General features: G+C 43.8%; 1 protein-coding gene across 4 annotated transcripts in view; it reads right to left on the bottom strand.

Annotated features, from left to right (window-relative positions):
- The window catches only part of cdk17 (cyclin dependent kinase 17), a 227,588-nt gene extending 223,566 nt beyond the window's left edge, over positions 1 to 4,022 (bottom strand). For 2 of the 4 annotated variants that reach the window (XM_060843053.1, XM_060843052.1), the window contains exon 1: positions 3,417 to 4,020. The gene's annotated coding sequence lies outside the window, so the exon portion shown is untranslated. Of the gene's footprint in view, positions 1 to 3,416 lie in introns of all 4 variants that reach the window. The other 2 variants (XM_060843055.1, XM_060843054.1) reach the window with 2 other exon arrangements.
- Positions 4,023 to 6,000: the final 1,978 nt, after the last annotated feature.

The raw sequence follows: 6,000 nt of genomic DNA on the forward strand, positions 1-6,000 counted from the left end.
CAGCCACAAAAATTGTCGAGAAAAAAATTGCACGTAAGTGCACTAAACATTTGTGTGGAACGTAGTAATGTAAATTTAGAACCACAGTAAATCAAATGTCCAGTGTCCACTTCAGAAAATACTCCTTTACATCCTGAACTTGGCTAGTCCTATGATCTCCAGGACAGCTTGATTCTCAGAAAACTAAACTGGAGAAACGTCTTCTCACCTGCCTTAACTTTGGAGGAGGATGTCAGTACAGATTTCAGGAAGAAGGCAAGGTTCCTGAGCAGTTTGGCATGGCGGACAAGGTAGCATTGGAAGTTTTGAAAATGTGTTGCTGGAAAAGCGCAGCAGGTCAGGCAGCATCCAAACAGCAGGAGAATCAACGTTTCGGGCATGAGCCCAGTCCTTCTCCTGCTCTTTGGATGCTGCCTGACCTGCTGCGCTTTTCCAGCAACACATTTTCAGCTCTGATCTCCAGCATCTGCAGTCCTCACTTTCTCCTCGAGCATTGGAAGTTTTGGCAGGCTTAAAAATGGACAAATCTCCATATCCGGATTAGACGACTTCTATTGGAGGGAGGAAATTACATGGGCACTAAATCAGATTTTTAATATATTTCTGGGCACAGGGTAGGTGCCAGTGGACTGTGGATAATGTGGTCTCACTTATCAAGGGCAGTAGCAGTAGAGATAAACAAGTGAGACTGACATCAGTAATAAGGAAACTACTGGAGAAAACTATGAAGGAGAAAATTAATCTTTGCATGGAAAGGCAAAATTTGATCAGGGACAGTCAGCATAACTTTGCCAGTCGTAGATAATGCCTCACAAATCTTGTGAAATTTTCCAAGACGGTTGACGAGTGTAGATGAGGATAGTGCCATTGATGTAGTTCATATGGGTTTCAGCAAAGCTTTTAACAAAGTCCCTGTTAGGAGACTGAGTTAGCTTTGTCACAAGTACTAAAATGAGTATAGTGAAAAGTTTACAAGTTGCTACTTATGTATCATCTTAGGAAAAAAATACCCAGGTACAGATTGAGTGCAAGTTGGCAGAAAAAATATAAATTTTAAGAAATAAAGAAGTCCAGCATTACAGATCCTAGAATAAATTATAAAGTAGAGAAATAAAAAGTTCACAACTCACTGGCACTCAGTCAACGTGTGGAGTCCACCCTAACTCCACACCGCTCTGGATTCACCATGAGGCTGCAAGTCCATGCTGAGGTCTTGCAAGGCTGAAAGGCCACCAAGCCCACCACAGTATTGTCTCACCAGGCCTGTGCTGAGGCCAGGAGTTCAGGACATTGATGAGCAGGAAAAGAACAAAACAGAGGTGGAAAAAGAACCAGAAGGATCAGGTGATCTCTAGCTGAAGTGTCCTATCTTCTTGGAAAGAAAGTAAAGATAAAAGCACATGGGATCCAGGGTAACTTGGTAAGTTGGAGGTGGGGGGAGCTAGTAGTACATAAATCTGCACAGGCAGCATACAGGCCTTTATCAGCCATGGCACTGATTACTACAGCAGGACGGTTGTGTGAAACTGCACAAACTTTGGTTAGGCCACAACTGAAATATGTGTGATGTTCTGGTCACTGCACTATCGGATGTGTGGGTTTAAATTGACAGGGGTGTAGAGCAATTTCAACAGGACATTGCCTGGGATGAAAGTGAGGACTGCAGGTGCTGGACTGTCACAGAGTCGAAAACTGTGACACTGGAAAAAGGCTGCAGGTCAGGCAGCATTCGAGGTGCTGGAGAGTCTATGTTTCTGGCATAAGCCCTTTATCAGGAACGAAGCAGTTTAGATTTTAAGAGAATAAGTTCAGGTTGTTTTCTTTGGAGCAGATTTGTTGTTAGAAGTGGACACCTGCACATGAGGAGTTTTCCATTATGCCCACAAAACTCACCCACAACCAGAAATATTTCTCTATGGCAACCCTATAAATCACTTTCACCCCGTAAACTTATGCCCCCAGTTTTCTTTTGTGTTGATGGAAGAGCCTGATAGATATAACCTCTGGTGTCATCCCAGTAACTTTTGTTTTTGCACTGTATCCAGTAACTGAGTCTTTTTTTGGTATGTGATGTGGTTTACCAAAGCTTTATGCAAGTTCAACTTAACATATTAAATTTTATCCCTCCAGTAACCAAATGTTTCATTTTTCAAATGATGTGGCACTCTTAGTGATCTATTTATGTGTACCCCTTTATTATTTTAGCCCATGTGAAATCCTATATGAAATCCTGAGTACTTCATTTGTCAAAGTTCAGCTATTCAAGTAATTCCACAATCTCCACTTTCTCCAATGATCAAGATATTTGATCAATGTAAAGTCCAGAGGAAATTGCACCTTACTTCAGATTATTCATTTCAGATATTGATTTGAAAGGTAGCATAAGGCCAGGGTTTCAACATGATGAAATAGTAACTCTTTGTGACCATGGTCATATTTTGCTGGCTTGAAGGACTGGCAATGTTTCAGTATTGAAAATTCAAGAAGAACATATTTCATGCTGACTTGAAACAGCAGAAATAACAGTCACGTCAAATTCCTCATTTATAGAACAGAGAAATAAAATTGGAACTTAGCATACTTAAAATTATTTTTACAAATCAAGCAACTTAATATATCCTGCAAATTATTAATACAATGCCATGCATGTTGGTGCAACATGTCTGATAATTAGAAACCAAACACAAGAATGAACTCTGTACCTTCAAATACAGGGTAAATAACAGGGCTGCTTTAAATTATCAACGAATAGATCATTAAAACGGCTTCAAACCCAACCCTTCTTGAAGAAGGGCTCATGCCCGAAACGTCGATTCTCCTGCTCTTTGGATGCTGCCTGACCTGCTGCACTTTTCCAACAACACATTTTCAGCTCAAACCCAAATCAATCAAGCTTCGAGTGTCGTTGTGTGCCATTAAAAAAAACTGCAAGTCTAGAGAGCAGAGACTTACAAGATTCCTAACATAAAAGGGGTACCATTTACACCTCTTGGCGTGACAAAGGCCTGTGAATTGTCCCAATCGCCAGTTTAGTCACATTGTTAATAAACAGAGCTGAACCTTGGACGAGACCCTAATTAATGAAAGATGAGATCATGGGCCGGGAATGCTGAAGCGTCAGCTTCTTCCCACGGTCCCTTTCTATTTTGCTATAATTCGTTCCTACAGTCGCAGGACTTGTTTCCATGACAGGCTGAGACATCCGCTTGAACAAAACGTTTCCCCTCAGCAAGATATAAAAACTTGTATTTCCTGTCATTGAACCCGAGCCTTAACGAGCGGCCGCCGGGCGACAGTTGGAAAAGGGCAAGGCCGGTCGCAGTGAAAAATAAACACACGCCCACAAGCTCCCTTTGGAGAAGCGTTATATAGAAAACAAACACCTGACTGCACAAGATTTAAAAAGCGAATGTTACCTGTTTGGATGACAATAACCAACGGCCACCCGGTGAAGAGAACTTGCGGCCGTCAGTGGTTGAGTTCTGGCCACTCAGCCCGTCTCCCTCACTTCACTCCGGCTCCTCGCGCGCCGTAACAAGGGCTCCCGTCGGTCGCCCCGTAGCCACGCGCCGCCCGCCCGGTCTCCCGGGTAACCGCGCTCCCGCCTGGCTCGTTGGCGGTGACCGTTGACGGTTTCTTTTCGAGTTGCCCCCTCCTCGGGGGCTGGAGCACGGTCCGTCGGGAGAACGGGGAAATCAGTGCTGCCGGACTTGTCGCCGTGGCCGAAGCTTCGTCAGTCAGCAACAGCCGGGGCTCCGGGAAGCTGGCCGGGCTGGGTCGCTTTCTGCTATTTCGGAGACCAGAAAAGGACGATTCATAGACACGCTCCAAGCGGCGGGGACAAACGTCGACCTGGCAGCGCACAGCGGTCAAAGAATGGAGCGTCCGATGGAGACGCCGGGGCTTCTTCGCCCGGTCCAACCGACTCCCGTCTTCGCAAGGAACAAGGCCCAGCTCCCCCTAACGCTCCGGGCACAGGCTGCAGTCCAGGCAGAGGGAAAGGGGTGGGGAAGGAAGTGGAGGCGGCCCGCAGGAGCTGCTGGTGGCTCGGGTGGGTGGGGAATACGGCGGCGAGGAAGGACGAGAGAAACGACAAAACAAAATCTGCAAATACTCGGGCAGCGCCTATAGAGAGAGAGAGCATTGAAGTTTTGGGCTTGTAATCGTGTGGGGAAAATTTGAACTGTCCAGGTTTTTGACGAAAGGCTGGTTTGCACAAGGACAAAAGAATAGGTTCAAGACAGGAAAGGCTAAAGGGAATCAAGTAGTGGGGCAAGAAAAGAAACAAAAGATGTTGGCGCAGGCGTCAGAAAGCAAACATGAAAAGAAACAAAATGGTCGTCGGTGTCAGTTTATGGCTTGACAATTTCTTGAGTCACACCCGACCATTTCATTAGGCATATTGCACTGACTTTAACAATTTCGAAACGTAACCCGCTCAGGTTGAACATGAAATACCACAAAGAAGAAGGGAAGAGAAGTTGTAGCCAATATTTATCAGGCATCTAATGAGATCAGATTTTCTGGGCATGAGTGCATTGCTATTTAAGGAATGCTACTTTGTGCAGTTTGGTTGCTGTGGTTCCTACATTACAACAATGATTTAATTGGATATAATGAGTTTATTTTAAGATATCCGTGAAACAGACACAAGAAGAATTGCTCTGCAGTTCAAATTATGCCATTTGTTTTCTGTTCACCAAAATGAATAGAGTTTTGTAGAGTCATGGAAATGTACAGCATGGAAACAGACCCTTTGCTCCACCTTGTCCATGCTGACCAGATATTCAACATTAATCTAGTCTCATTTGGGTAAAACCAATGAGTGTAGATGCTGGAAACCAGATTCTGGATTAGTAGTGCTGGAAGAGCACTGCAGTTCAGGCAGCATCCAAGGAGCAGTCTCATTTGGCACATATTCCTCTAAACCTTCTTATTGACATACCTATCCAGATGCCTTTTAAATGTTGTAATTGTACCACCCTCCACCACTTCCTCTGGAGGTGGAGAAGTCAATATTTCAGGTGTAACCTTTCTTCAGTCCTGAAGAAGGGTTACACCCAAAATATTGACTTCTCCACCTCCTGATACTGCCTGTCTTTCAGTTTTCTTCCATTCTCCTGCTTGTCTACATTGGATTCCAGCATCTGCAGTTTTTTGCCTCCAGCACTACTTCAGGCAGTTCATTCCATATGTGCACCGCCTTCTGTGTGAAGAAGTTGCCCCATAGGTCCCTTATAAATCTCCCCCCCCTTTACACGTGCTTCCATTTAACACTTCATCCAAATCGGGTAATGGTTTTGGAGGGGTTAATTTTCATGCGTTGGCTCCACTCTTTCTACTGATGTCACACAGTCTATGGGTGAAGGAAAGGACTTAGATTCTAGCTTTTCGGCAGAGCAGATAGATCTGTAAAATCTCCATATGCCTGATCAAACGTAGTTGTACTTATAGCTATAATGCAATTTGCTTGTTTGTTTCTTAAAAACTGTGCATCTTTGATAAATACTCTGTAGTGGTGTATCTAATCCTTAGGCCCAATATAAAGCAAAGACAAAGATGTCAGCTAACTCGCTCAAACAACTCCACATACTAGTAGAGATGGCAAGTACCACAACTAGGATAATGGATTCAGAAGGACAGGGGGGAAAAAAATCAAGTGAGTATGCTTACCACTTTAGGGAGACAAACAGTTATTGAAGGTAATTAACAAAGTTAGCAGTTGCCCCAGAGGCAGCAAAAGGGAAGCTCTGTGCATCAAGGTAAAACTTAATCCAAAAACTGGTAAGAGCTGCTGTGTTAAGTCTGAACTTGAAATAACCAACTACATTTGGAAAATATGCTTTAGCGAAGATGGGCTGTGTAAGGAACAATTGACTCCTCCAGGGAGTAAAGTTAGAAATCCCTAAGGAAAAAGGGATTAACTTTATATTAAAAAATTAAAGACAGGAAAGAGAAGGAGGTATGAAAGAAAATTCTCATCGTTTATAAAGGGCATTG

Source organism: Hemiscyllium ocellatum, chromosome 23 (genome assembly GCF_020745735.1).
Source record: "Hemiscyllium ocellatum isolate sHemOce1 chromosome 23, sHemOce1.pat.X.cur, whole genome shotgun sequence".
Classification (NCBI taxonomy): domain Eukaryota; kingdom Metazoa; phylum Chordata; class Chondrichthyes; order Orectolobiformes; family Hemiscylliidae; genus Hemiscyllium; species Hemiscyllium ocellatum.